This window comes from Paroedura picta, chromosome 5, assembly GCF_049243985.1.
Source record: "Paroedura picta isolate Pp20150507F chromosome 5, Ppicta_v3.0, whole genome shotgun sequence".
In the NCBI taxonomy this organism is placed as follows: domain Eukaryota; kingdom Metazoa; phylum Chordata; class Lepidosauria; order Squamata; family Gekkonidae; genus Paroedura; species Paroedura picta.
In genome coordinates this window covers 113,752,216-113,766,469 of record NC_135373.1, presented here as the reverse complement: position 1 = coordinate 113,766,469, position 14,254 = coordinate 113,752,216, and the positions used below count along the sequence as shown (strand labels likewise).

The 14,254-nt window shown below is 44.9% G+C and overlaps 1 protein-coding gene and 1 long non-coding RNA gene across 3 annotated transcripts in view; one reads left to right on the top strand and one right to left on the bottom strand.

Annotated features, from left to right (window-relative positions):
• The window catches only part of WNT5B (Wnt family member 5B), a 130,518-nt gene extending 117,311 nt beyond the window's left edge, over positions 1-13,207 (bottom strand). The window contains exon 1 of the mRNA XM_077340031.1: positions 13,026-13,207. The gene's annotated coding sequence lies outside the window, so the exon portion shown is untranslated. The remainder of the gene's footprint in view (positions 1-13,025) is intronic.
• Positions 13,005-14,254, top strand: part of LOC143838554 (uncharacterized) — a 36,070-nt gene continuing 34,820 nt past the window's right edge. For both annotated transcript variants that reach the window (XR_013231418.1, XR_013231417.1), the window contains exon 1: positions 13,005-13,136. This is a non-coding gene — a long non-coding RNA (uncharacterized LOC143838554). The remainder of the gene's footprint in view (positions 13,137-14,254) is intronic.

Sequence of the window (14,254 nt, the reverse complement as noted above, 5' to 3'; positions counted from 1 at the left end):
CTGAATGGATGGGAATTAATTAATTTTAATATCTTTTCCACATTTGTTGAACTTTTATCAGATGATATGACTATATATGGTCATGTCAACTCGGCCAGCCCTCCCAAAATGGCCAGTGACGGGCCTGGAGGGGATGGGAAGGGGAGAAGCCCCTGGTGGGCATGTACACAGCTATGCTTCCAAACCATATTCTGTGCTATCTGAAATGTCACTTGGTCTGGTTAGTTTTGATTGAATACATAAAGGTCACAAGTTCTGTTCCCTGAATGGATTCAGAGTAGCTGGAGTAGTCAGGTTACTGATGCAGATGTTTGTTGCCGTGCCTTCAAACACGGCTGCCAGTGAACACTTGGCTGTTACGAGGACAATGTTACAGCCTTACAAAAGCACTAGGGAAGCTTCAAGCTACTCCAGACATGTCTTAGGAAATGCTGCTAGGTAATCTCTGTAGACGTTTCTGTGTTAGACTAGTGGTACTTATTGTACCAGAGGGAAGATGGTATGTAGTATAGCTGAATCTCATCGTATCTCAGAGGCAAAGCACGGTACTTGGAAGGGAGAGCTCCAAGAAAGATTCAGCAGAGGAGGGCAGTGCCAAACCACCTCTTCTTCACATTTGTCTTGAAAGCCCCCAACGTTTTTGGGGTTTTTTTAACACACACACATACAGAGAGAGAGAGAGAGAGAGAGAGAGAGAGAGAGAGAGAGAGAGAGAGAAGCAGGCAGGTAGCCAGGCAGGCAGGCAGGCAGGCAGGCAGGCAGGCAGGCAGGCAGGCAGAGAGCAGGTACACACACATATTAGTGTGCTCTTAATTGGAGGTAATTAAGCAAAGGGCCAAAAATAAAAGAAGTAAACTGTGCCTATATAATATGTGCAATTTCAGTTCAAACTTTATTGCTGTCATTCAGACCAAGTTATATGAAGTTAATATATAAAAGACCAAAAGAATATGGTCATTTAATATAATACAATTATATGTGCAATTCTAGATAACCACTTGTAAAAAGGGAAAACAGTAAATCTGGACATAGTACAAAAGATAGAACAAAGTGTGCAGGGGACAATCTATCTGAAGAAGGAAGGTTTAAATGGTTGAGGCTTTTTTAAGATACAAAAGGGAATCTTAATATGTGACAAAACAGAGAATTAGAAAACTGTATATTATAGGCTGAGAGTTAAAGCAATAAAAATAATTATTAGCACAACCAAAATATGTGGGTGTACTTTGCTAGAAGTTTTAAGATGGACACAAGACATAGCTTCTTTACACAATATATGATCAAGCTATGAAGCTCATTGGCAGAGGATGTTGAGATGGCCATTAGAGAGTTGCTTGGAAGACCACTGAGCAGGCAAGCTTCAAAACAAAACCTCCCTTTCAAAGGCAGTATATCTGACTACAAAGTGCTGAAGAAGTAATGGATACCCTGTATTGCCCTGCTTCTGAACTCAATGGTGGCTGCTAGATTGCAGACAGAATGCTAAACTGCTTTGATAACCGTTCTAAGTTTCTCTATTCCACAGACTGATTCAAGCTTCTTATTTGATTAAACCGCTCTTAATAGATGGTAAGAATTAGACACTTTGGAAGGACAACCACTTTTGCACACAGATTCTAAACAACCAGTGATTTCAATCTTACTTCCAAGTAATGCATTTTCAGATGGGATATTGATTTCTCAAATTAGGACAGCATAAAGGAGCTTGATTTTCTTTTTAAATTGTTATGAATGCCTACCTTCTGAAAGTGAGCGCAGTTGCAAGTAATTTTCAAAAGATGCTCTTTCATTTCATTAACCCTGAATTACAGTGCTCACTACAATGACAATACAGAACCAGACTGGGCATCAGACAGCTTATCCCACACAGCAGACCGCAGCAGAAGCCACACAATCACCAAAAGTTCCCCAGGAAACCAGAAGATCTAAGTAGAGAGACATTTCCGCTTTCCTTGAAGTAGCTGTAAAGGTTTGCTCACTCAGCTCCAAGGCTGCAATCAACTCAAGGAAACCAAGTCTCAGGTTACAAAATGATAGGTCCAAAATCAAACAGCAGCCAAGCCTCATCCCTTAAGTGCTGGTGGATCATGAAAAAGGGCATTATCCCTTTGAGGATTTTCCTGAGGTCTCTTTTGGAATTGTCAGCCTCGGATCACAAGCTGCCATAGATTTCAAATGGCCCGTGGGAGGATTCCTCGTCTAGTGTTATGTATTTATTCAGAGAGAGAGAGTTAGCAAACTGTAGGCGGTGAACAATCCAGAGAGCTGTTTAGTCTCTCTTTACATGGTCAAGGTTTTTTTTTTTTAAACAAGAAAAACAAACCCGAAGAAGGGGAAGGGGGAACTGGCTTCCCAAAATCCCAGAGGGAACCAAAATGTAACTTACATCTGCTGGAGAAAAGGTGTGAGCAGCCAACCATGGCTGGCCCCAAACAGGCAGGAAATGCTGAAGCCAGAGCCAGAACCACAATTCAAGGCTCACCACAAGACTCTCACGTCAACGAGGGACGCAGAAGACTGGCTGGGGGAGTTTAAATTTAGAGAGGTAAATGTGAAAGGAAGGAGAAATGGCACTTACACAGGCATTGCCAGGTAGGACAGCAGGATCTACAACATCATGGACAGGGTAGCAGCTAGAGCCTCTTACATCCAAAGGAAGGAAAGCCAAAGGACAGGGGACCAAATTACACTGCTATTCTTTCCCTACAGTAACATCTAGGCATACATGTTGTGAGTTTCTCCCCGTGGCCCTGACAAGCTCCAGCAAATTACTTTGAGTAGAATCACGGAAATTCCGACTGTGATGGTCATATCATGATATTTTTGACAAGCCATTATCAGAGAAACACAGTGGCCATTTTCAAACTTCCTTTGTATTTCATTTTAGTAACAGGAAGCTAATGTTTTTTTTTCCTGTCATTTCAGAACAGGCCTGTTTTATTAACAGTATGCCAGCAGAATTGATTTACCTGTCATACAAACCTGCTTATGTTGGGCTAGCAAAGTGTGGTTGAGCCACTTTTGAGGGAAACTGCTTCTAAACTGCCGTGATGTGCTGTTTAAAATGTACACAACGCTTCCTACGATTTCTGCCCTTTTTTACTGCACAATTTCCCACGTACTTTTAAAAATGTTCTAAGTTGAGCACTATAGCTGTTCTATAGCAGCACCATTGAGATGCCTTGTCTCCATTGATTAAGGCAATCAAGGCATCTCAATGATGTCGCTATAGCACTGCCGCTATAGCTTGGTTTAGCGCTATAATACTCAGAAAGTTAAAAAAAAAACTCAGGAAGATCGCACAGCGAAAAAGGGGCAGGGATTAAACGCCTCTCTGTTTGAAATCGTCACAGTCTTTCAAAGATGGCTCATTAACTGGAGGTAATTCAATGTATGAAACTCCCATCCCTGTATTACTTTACTCGAAATTGGGCCAACAACTAATCACATCTGGTTTAGAATGGCAATGTGAAAATGTTCATTGGTGACACATAAGTCAATAGCGACCATGTGCTTAGTGTTGGACTAGGCAAGGGAGACTTAAGGTTCAACTCCCCATTCAACTGGGAAGCAATCTAGAACAATATTCTCTTTCAACAACCGAATAGGGTCATTGTGAGGACAACATGGAAAAGGGATAATATTTAGGTCACTCTGGGCTTTATAGAGGAATGGTGGCATAAAAATACAACATTGGTATTTTCTTCAGTAGTTACTTAGACCTCTTGATTCATTCCAGCTTGGCATGATTTCCTCAACATATGCTTTTAGTATTGCACTCCATGTGTCTTAACAGAGAATACTATGGATGGTTGAAGCAGAGTAATCTGAAACTCAATCCCTTCAAGATGGAGGTGCTGTGGCTGGGCAGGAAGGCAGCAGATCAGGAAGTACACTTACCCACCTTGGCTGGGGTGCAACTTAACATCTCACCCTCGGTCAGGAACCTGGGAATGATCCTGGATGCCTCCCTTTTCCTGGAGGCTCAAGATCACAGGAGTAGCATGCATGTTTTTCACCTACACCAAGTGAAGCTACTAGCACTCTACCTGTCATCAGATTGCCTGGCCACAGTTATCCAGGCAATGGCCACCTCCAGATTAGATTTCTGTAACTCGCTCTACATGGGCCTACCCATGTCCCAGACCCGTAAATTGCAGCTGGAGGGTCCTCATGGGAACATCTTGGGGGACCAACATCCAGCCTGTGCTGAGGCTGCTGCATTAGTTGCTGGTGCAGACCGGATCAGGTTAAAGGTTCTGGTATTAACCTTCAAGGCCATCTGTGGTCTGGGCACAGTGTACTTCCTGATCTGTGGGAATGCCTATGTCCTTATGCTCCCCGCAGGACATTGCACTCTGCGGGTATGAATCTGTTGGAGGTTCCCGGCCTGAATGAAGTGCCTCAACCAGGGCCAGGGCCCTTTCAGTTCTGGCCCCAACCTGGTAGAATGAGCTCCCAGGAGAACTGAGGGCCCTGGAGGCACTCTCTCAGTTCCGCAGGGCCTGTAAGATGGAGCTCTTCCACCAGGTTTTTGGTTGAGTGTCAGGAAGAGCTGGGCTCCATGCCAGGGGGGAGGGGTGGAACTTTCACCACCAAGGGGAGGGTTATATAGGAATTTTAGAACTGTTTTCAGGAGATTTTCATGTTGAACATTTGATTGTTACCTGCCACGAGTAACTGTTAAAGTGGCAGGATACAAATTATAAAGTTTAAACAAACAAATATTTGGAATAGAAGTAACAAACAGATGGCATTATCAAGCTTGACAAAGATCTTTGAGCTGTTTTCTTAATTTTGAGCATGTCCTTCTTCAACCTTAAGAACTGGAAATACTGCGGGAATCTCCTAATTTAAAACTGTGTTTTATCACTGAGTCGTTTCAGAAAAGCCATGTTCTAAACGAGATGTAAGAGAAGGGACGACAGTTATTATAGGGGTTTTGAGTTTCTCGGAATTCTCTCAACAAACTAATTTTAATCTTAGGTGTCCTTTCCAGAACACTGGAGTTGAAGTCCTAACAATATTATCGTATAACTTCAAGCGGAATATTTCATTTGTCAGTTGACTTCCATTATGCTACCAAATAACTGTTTTTACAAATAAATAGGTTTTGATTTTGTAAGTTTTTTTATTTGTTCAGAAGGTTTAATGAATTCCAAGGATATGGAATAACAGAGTGCTTTAGAAGGAAAGGTCAAATGATATGAGGTAACAGGTTTCTGAACTTGCTATGCTATCAGGCAAAATGTCACCACATACAGATCTGTAAAAATTCATTTTGTGGTTGGAACCCATCACCCTCTTTCAGAATTTATGCTTTAGGATGCTTTGGGCCGATCCTGCGTTGAGCAAGGGGTTCGACTAGATGGCCTATATGGCCCCTTCCAACTATGATTCTATGATGCTAATTTGAAAGGTTCCTGCAAAACTAAAAAAGTTGCAGAACCCTGCAGTAAGATGTTATCCTCTCCCCAAGAAATCCTCAGAATTGTATTAGGAGCATAGGAGGCAATTCTAAGTAGCTCTACTCATAGTAAATCCTATTTTATTCACTGGGTCTTACTTCCAGCAAAGCACTCTTAGGTAGGTTGCAGCCATGGTAATTGTCAGAAGCTGTAATACAATTTTCAGTGCTCTCACTAAGATACATTTCCCAGCTTCTTGGGACAAAGATATGATAGTTAATCAGCATGGTGCTGATATCAGTTTTTCCCACACAAGTATGCAGCAAGTACAAGAGACTGTTCAGTGAGAACAGAACTCAATTCCAGCAGTACATATGGGATAGCAGAGAGCCTTGCTGTGGGGAATGTAGCCATACTACTTGTATGCATTCCCTCTTTAATATATATATATTTTTAGATAGAGGACTATAATCCCACAAAAGGAGTTGTAAAGTATGGGAGCCCACAACCACTATAGGAAGCTGTTCAATTAATGTCAAGTAGGATTTTACATTTCATCAAAGAAAAAGTTGCAAGCAATCTAGCCATGGTCAAGAACTTTTTGAATCAGTGCACTTTGTTTAATAAATATTTTGAAAGATTTTTTAATATTGTTGTTGCAGCTCAACCTCTGGGTTCCTGACTTCCTGTTCAGGTTGGGTTTCGGTTTCCTTTTTTTGTTGGTTTTGCAAGAACTTTTAAATCCCATTTATTTCAATAGCAAAAAATACCCAAGAATATATTTTAATTTACCTATTAATTAAATGAATTGTGAAACTACTTAACATTGATGTGATTTTTGTTTTGTCCATAGTCTTTCAAGTGCTAAAAAAATGTAATCTGTGTGCGGGAAAATGATTAACTGGAAAATGCACAAATTGTGCACATAACTCGTGTGGGACAAAAGTATATTTAGAGTGCCAAAAACAATCAAGTAGAAAGATCCTTCACTTGGCAGTACATCAAACAGCATCCTCTGCTTTAGGATTCCGTATAAAAGGTAAAAATGAGGACTTGAATATGAGTCGGAAATGGCTTTGACCCTTCCATAAACAATGGGAGGTCAAAGTAACAAAGAATACAAATGATTAGAATGAAAAGCAGTGGGAAAAGCTTTTACAACTACAACACAGTTAAGGGTTAACACCATAAAATGAAAGCATGGAGTAAGTGTGAAGATAGCCAAAGGGAAGGTGCTTTCTCTGCTATATACTATTACATCTATGGGAAGAACTAAAAAGAAGATTCTTTCCCAGAGGAAAGGAATCTTTTTCTGATACTCTTGGGTACAAAAATATGAGAGATTTAAGACTGAGAATGCACAAATTTTAGGGCTGGAGTTAGGCCGGTTTGCCTCCTACTTTAAATCAGCACTTGGATCTCTCAAGGTTTTTCCCTTTGTGTATTATTGCAACTTCGTTGATGGAAAAATAGAAACCTGCTTTAAGTAATTGCTGGCAGATTTACTGCCATGTCCTATACATTAACGGTATATGTCTCCCCCACTCCTCCTTTTTCTTTTTTAACTAAAAACATACTAAATATTCAGAATACCAAATCCTTACTTTTTTGTTATATAGTTCTGTTCTCCCTTTTAGCTGTATCAACCCCTTAGTACCTGCAAAAACTTCAGCTTGATATAGTCCACAAAGGCTGATAATTCTCTGGGTGCTCTTCCCAGTGAACAAGCCCCAAGGTATCTCCTGTATATGAGATACTTTGGGGTTTGTTCACAGGAAGGTGCACCCAGGGAAGAGTTATGACGTGATATTCCAGAAGAGGGATGGGTACGCAGAAGTCCTCAAAAGTATTCTCTGTAAACCGCTGCGAGACTTTTGAGAGCGGCGGTATATAAATATAAATAGAGAAATAAAAATAAATATATACCTGAGTGATTTGCTCCAATATACCTAAAGATAATATCCATGCAGAAGCAGTCTTCTGAGTTCCTAGCTCTAGCTGAATTGGCAACCGGGTACTGTGTATACATTTCTGCAGATTAGTCCAGAAGCCAGGGATACGTACATTCATAACCTACTAATAATGCTGGACCACCAATCAGAGGAGGACACAGAGGGCTGCTGCTGCTGCTTCCTCAAAGAGCTGACTAGACAAACGGATCTTCTTTTACCAGATTACTCATGCCCCGGCTGCTTTTAAACCAGGACTTGTTCATTCCAACAATGAACGAACCCAACATAAAGGCTTTTAAAGGCAATTCAGCGCAGTTTATGTCCATCTGATATGCACATAAAATCATATTTCCTACATGTAGCAGTTCTGTATCAAGGATATCACATTTTCTCATCACCATGCTATTTTTTGTACCACAGAAAAAAAACAATTCTTCAGGGGCCCCCCTCATCCCATCGAGTCACGGTTGATTTATGGCAACCTCATAGAGACCAGCCGGTTTCCAATTCCCTGCTGCTGTGTAAGTGACCCTGGTATTACCTGGTGGTCTCCCATCTAAATACTGACCAAGGCTGACCCTGCTTAGCTACTGAGACCTGACGAGATCAAACTAGAAGAAGAATTGAAGAAAAGTTGGTTCTTATATGCCGCTTTCCCCTACCCGAAGGAGGCTCAAAGCAGCTTACAGACGCCTTCCCATTCCTCTCCCCACAACAGACACCCTGTGAGGGTGGTGAGGCTGACAGAGCTCTGATATTACTGCTCGGTCAGAACAGCTTTATCAGTGCCGTGCAAGCCCAAGGTCACCCAGCTGGCTGCATGTGGGGGAGCGCAGAATCGAACCTGGCATGCCAGATTAGAAGTCTGCACTCCTAACCACTACACCAAACTAGCCTGTGCTACACAGGTCAGCTTCCAGACATGATTATTACATAGAATATATTTGTCCAAGTGCAACAATCAACTACTTCTAACTTGTGATACGATCAATAACAGACATTAGGTGAACTTAAAAAAAAAATCCTCAGTAGCTGAATCACTTCATCCTTGGAATATGCAACCTGAACACCTTTATTGGAAAGTCTAAGGGGAAAGCTCTTCACGGAAGACTCTTCACTTGCATTTTCCTACTGGCTGTACATTATCCCTCTAGTCCTACTTACAAAAGAAAAATTTTGAAAACAAGAAAAAAACTGCACCCACCACCATCCAACTTTGCAAGAATCAAGGAAAACATGAATATAAGGTAAAAATCCAGGGTTACTTTTTATCAGTGAGATTGAAACAACAAAGTAAACATGCACACAGTTCAACAAGAAGCACCACAGTTTATCATGGCAGACAATACTGACAAAGCTGCAACAGAAAGGGGAAGAAGGATCAAAAGCCACTATAATCCAAGATACACATGATAAAATGCTTTATTGTAAAGGTTATCCTGAGCAACAGACAACACTATAAGCAAACATGCTTATGCGTAGGCATCTGATGGGAGAATTGTTCTCTAAAGGCTCAAGTCATGCCAGGCTGCATTTGGCAAGTATGGTATTTATCAGTATAGGTAGGGAAGTTCTAAAAGAAACACATGAGCATGATCTACAGCCACACCCTTGAAGAAGGAAATCAAGGTTACATATAACGGAATGGATGGCAATTGAACTGTAATTGTAATTCCTTCAAACAATATTGAAAGGAGAGCCACATGACTCCGGCAGACATACAGTGCCAGCCCACCAGACAAACACAGTGCTTTGCTTATGGCAATACAAAAAAACGCTTAAACAAAAACCTCATTTTTAGGAGTATTTTACCCGTTCCTTGTAATGTGGATGGAGAATCAGCCAAGTAGTCCTTTTTATTCTGAACCAAGTTATAGAGTTCCCCTCAGAGAAGGGAGTTCCAATCTTTATCCACTGTAAGATCCATTAAAATAGATCCAATCCTTATCCACAGTAAGAGTCATTTAAACAGACTAGAATGGGCAACTGAAGGGATGCCGGGAAACACTGCTAACCCTCTGGCAGCACTGAGATCCTCATAAAGGAATGCACAATCATCCTAAAGTTTCCTGCTTGTTGTAAAAGTTGTAGACTGACTCTACAATACTGCACGCATGTACATCACTGGAGCCATAAGCCAGCATCTCCAGCTCCTAGTTTACTTTTCCTGCCCCAAATCCTCATTATAATTGAACATACCCACCAGGGGAATAGTCTCAGCAGCTGTAAAAAGTTTCTGCATCACACATCAGCAATCAGCTGTATTAAGGATGGAATAGGCTGCGGGCCAGGAATACTCAAGACACAAGGTAGGCTGGAAGCCAGGACATTAAAAAGACAAATAGTGCTATAGCAAGACTTGGGTCTTGTTCTCAATGAGATGATAACAGGCTGCAGCAGGGGGCCGACATGAATCAATAATTCTTCATATAAACCATTCCATCCAGTTAGAAAGCTATCAGGGAGCTAGGTTCTGATTTATGCTTGCCCTTGCTGTGTTGATTTTGTATATGCAGGGACTTTGTTTTTTTGTGTGAAAATAAGTCTAACCCATTCACTGTGGCATAAACAAGCAGAACTGAACAATGCCAATAAGGACTGAACAATGGTTCAAAGATCCTACAACGCTCTGGTCCTTCAAAAGTCTTACTTGAGGCAAGCAGCTGCCGGATACTACATGTACATTTTTTATTTGTACAGAAGGAGAAGATGGACGTGTACAGGTGAGGCAAAAAAAGAGATGTCGAGAGTAAGAGAATCGGCATTTGTTAAGCCAGCTGGGCAAGCACCTGCCATAGTCTACACATAACATACACTATGATATGACAGTACAGACAGACAGCACTATTAAATGGAATAAGATACGATCAAAGCCCACTTAAGCCAAAGGGAGTTAGTATTTGTTAAGGAAGACAGCACTATAGGCTGCCTTAAGTTTGTCTGAAATGTAGCTGCCTTTGGCTTCTCTAACACAATGGATTAGATCCACTTGGCTACCAGTACTCTAGTTTCTTATGGTTAGGAACATAACCATGGATCAGAGCCCTGCCCAAACTTCCACAATTCCACAGGGCCTACAAAAGGTAGCTCCTCTACCAGGCATTCGCTTGAGGCTGACCAACTAGAACATCTACTGGTCCCCCCCCCCCAGACACCCCTTCCATGACTGAACAATTTGATCTCCCCAGGGGTATGTCAGTGTTATTATTCATGTTGTGTTGTGATTGTTACCTGATGGATTGTTGTGATGTTCTATGAAATTTCTGCAACGTTATAAATATTATAATGTTCTATGTAATTTTGTGCAACATTCTGTGTAAACCGCCCAGAGCCGTAGGGAAGGGCGGTATAAATGAATGAATGAAAAAATAAGAAACTACTTTTACTCAATCAGATTAAAAAGGTAAAGGTATCCCCTGTGCAAGCACCGAGTCATGTTTGACCCTTGGGGTGACGCCCTTCTCATGGCAGACTCAATATGGGGTGGTTTGCCAGTGCCTTCCCCAGTCATTACCATTTATCCCCCAGCAAGCTGTGTACTCATTTTACCAACCTCGGAAGGATGGAAGGCTGAGTCAACCTTGAGCTGGCTGCTGGGATTGAACTCCCAGCCTCATAGGCAGAGATTTCAGACTGCATGTCTGCTGCCTTACCACTCTGCGCCACATTTATCTCACTACTGTCCACTGCAGATGGAAGAAGGTCTCTACTAGGAAGAAGGCTTTCCCTAAACTGTTAACTGAGTTTTTTTTAAAACAAGAGACTCCAGGGACCAAATCTAAGATGCTCCAGGGACCAAATCATATCCATACAAAATACATGATACACATCTGAGTTATAGACCCTGTCCATAAATGGGACGGCCTGCTGAGAAATGCATCTAGTTCCTCTATGGAACTAGCATTACTATCCAACTGACAGCTCCTTCCCAAAACTGTAAGCTGTGATGCTTCAAAGTCCTATTCCGGGAACTACATTATTAGAAACACAGGGAATTGTCCTCTCCTTCCTCTTCATGGCTGACATTAATTTAAGAATACAGAGATGCTACTCTCCAGCCCTGCCTCTGATGACAACAGAAAAGGGCATATCCCTAAGAATCCCCTTTCTGGATTTAACCAAATGGACCATGTAATTCAGAATTCTGAGTTCAACAGCAACGAATTCAGATGCCTCTAAGGACACTCACAAGCGGTTCACAAAGATGGACATTTTCCATCATTTCTGTTTCATAGGTGCAGCATACATTGTTTCCGAGGTTCGATTATGAAATGATAGAGACCTTTAGTTTCCAGGGTTATCATACCCATGACAGGCATTAAAATGTGTGTGTGCAAAGGCGGGGAGGGGAGGGGGAGGGGGAGAGAGAACAACAGATGTTTCAAACTATTTTCCTTCCACAATGTCTTGAGGGAATCGGAGCCAGGCCTATCCCACTGGGATTTGAAGAAAGCAGCCCCTTGCTTTCCAAAGTCTGTGAATGGCTCCTACAAGTCAGGCACTCAGTCACCACCTTGTTAAAATTCTGGGGAAAGCTGCGGGACCACCCAAAGTGTCCGGCCTAAGCAAAAAAGCTTGAGCTGGTCCCTGCTCCTCAACAGACCAGTCCTCCATCTCAAACCCTGCCAGAATGAAAGCCTCAGGAGTAGAAGCATAGCTCCCCTTTATTCTCTACTACCTGTCAGGAGGTCAGGCTCTGGCTAGAGCCCAAGCTTGTAAAAGTCACAAAGGCAGAGAAAGGCAGCCCAATGGAAACTTGCCTTGGATGTATGGGCTGAGGCAGCTCTGCTCTAAAGGAAGAGGAATGGAAAACAGGACACATAGCCCTCCAACTTGGATACTGATCTCTCCTTCTTGCTCTCAGTACAGACTGGCTCTCAGGCTCATTCCACACATGGAGGATAATGCACTGTCAATTTGCTTTTGCAGCTAGATTTTCCTGTGCAGATCAGGAAAATCTACTTCTAAAGTGTATTGAAAATGCATTATCTAACCTGTGCAGAATGGGCCTCATTCTTGCCCCTTACCCCCGAAACTAAAGCGATACAAACACGTACAGCGGTTTCATTTCCTCCACCAGGGGCTTCTAAACCTGCCTTCCAGTTAGATCCTCGTCCGTCCCTACAAAGTTCGCCCTCTCGTCCCCCGAGCTACGGAAGGACGCTCCGAAGACCTCTTTTCCTTGGGACAAGTGCCAATGCCAAGGAGAGCCCCATACCGAGGACCCGTTCCCTATTCCGCCCACGTCGGATAATGCCCTTTGCGAGTAGACTCCCCGCTTTTGCACGGGACACCCCAGCCGCAAAAGCCCCCTGGAAGGGCATTCATGACCCAGCGCGTGCGGAGCGCCGAGCGACGCCGCCTCGAGCCTTCTTCCTCGCGACACGACACCCCCCCCCCCCGCCTGCCCGGCCTCGACGCGGAGTCCCCCCCCCCCACAGACCCCTCACAAAGGGACGAAAATGGGGGGGGGGAGACACGTAAAAGTGGAATGGGGCGGGGGGAGCATCTCGCCCCCACAAACTTCGCCTCAGAGAAGGCGACGACACGGAAAGAGACGCGCAGGGAAAGAGTTCCCCTCAGGGAGAGACGGGACGGGCTTCCCTCCAAAACCGCCACCCCGCCGGTCCCCTCAGGCGCCTGCCCGGCCAGGGGCGCCCCCTACCTGAATCTCCGCGGCTGCCACCACCACGACGAAGGCGGCGACGGCGACGAGGGCTCGAGCGGCGGCAACTTTCCTCCCCGCGAGTTAGTCCCGGCGCGGCGCAGGCAGCAGGTGAGTCGCCCTGTCGTGGCGGGGGAAGCGGCCGGCCCGGCTCGGCAAGGTCAGGTCAGGGGCCAGGGCGGGAGCGCCGCCGCCGCCTCCGCCGCCGCCGCTCGCTCCTCTCCCGCGGGCTCAGTCGGGACCGCTCGCGTCGCCTCAGGGCAGGCAGGCAGGCACTCGCCGTTGCTCGCTGCCTGAATGGCGCTCGCTCTCTCTCCTTTCTCCCTCTCTCTCTCTCTCTCTCGGGCCGGCGTTGCTGCTTCCCCCGCGGCGGCGATAGCGACGGACGGCGCCGAGCGTCGAGCGAGAGGGACGGCGAGCCGATCCCGGGGGCTCCAGCAACCCTCCGCCCCGCCTCCCCCCACGCCCCGCGCCCGCCTCTCCCGCCCTCGCGCCCCCCACACCCACCCACCCACCCTTCGCCCGCCCCGCTGCAGCGGCGACCGAGAGGGGCACCCCGGGGCAGCCCTCAGCCTCTCTGTCTCCCTCACACACGCACACCCCGGGATGGAGGAGCTCTTTGCTCCCCTCCAAAGGTTGCCTGCGTCCCCGAAGCCTGGAACTGCGTCGATTTGGGACCCGCCGCCGGGCCTAGCAGCAGGACGCCACGGGGAGCCCCCCCCCTTCCACCCCCCTTTAATGATTGCCTCCCCAAACATTATCCCCTAACTTAGCTATTGCAGAATAATCCCAGTTGCTCCAACTTTCTCCCCCCCCCAGTTCTCTCTCTTTGGGGGATCCCCCCTCCCCCCCTTTAATGATTGCCCCCCCAAACATTCTCCCCTAATTTAGCTATTGCAGAATAATCCCAGTTGCTCCACCTTTCTTCCCCCCCCCCAATTCTCCCTCTTTGGGGGATCCCGCCCTCCCCCCTTTAATGATTGCCTCCCCAAACATTCTCCCCCGACTAGGCTATTGCAGAATAATCCCAGTTGCTCCACCTTTCTTTCCCCCCCCCCCCAGTTCTCTCTCTTTGGGGGATCCCGCTCTCCCCTTTAATGATTGCCTCCCCAGACGTTCTCCCAAAATTCTTTCAATATAGTCTATTGCAGAATAATTGTGATTCTATTGCAGAATAATTGCGATTGCTCCACTTTCCCCCCCCCTCCCACAGGAGGGACTCTCCTTCT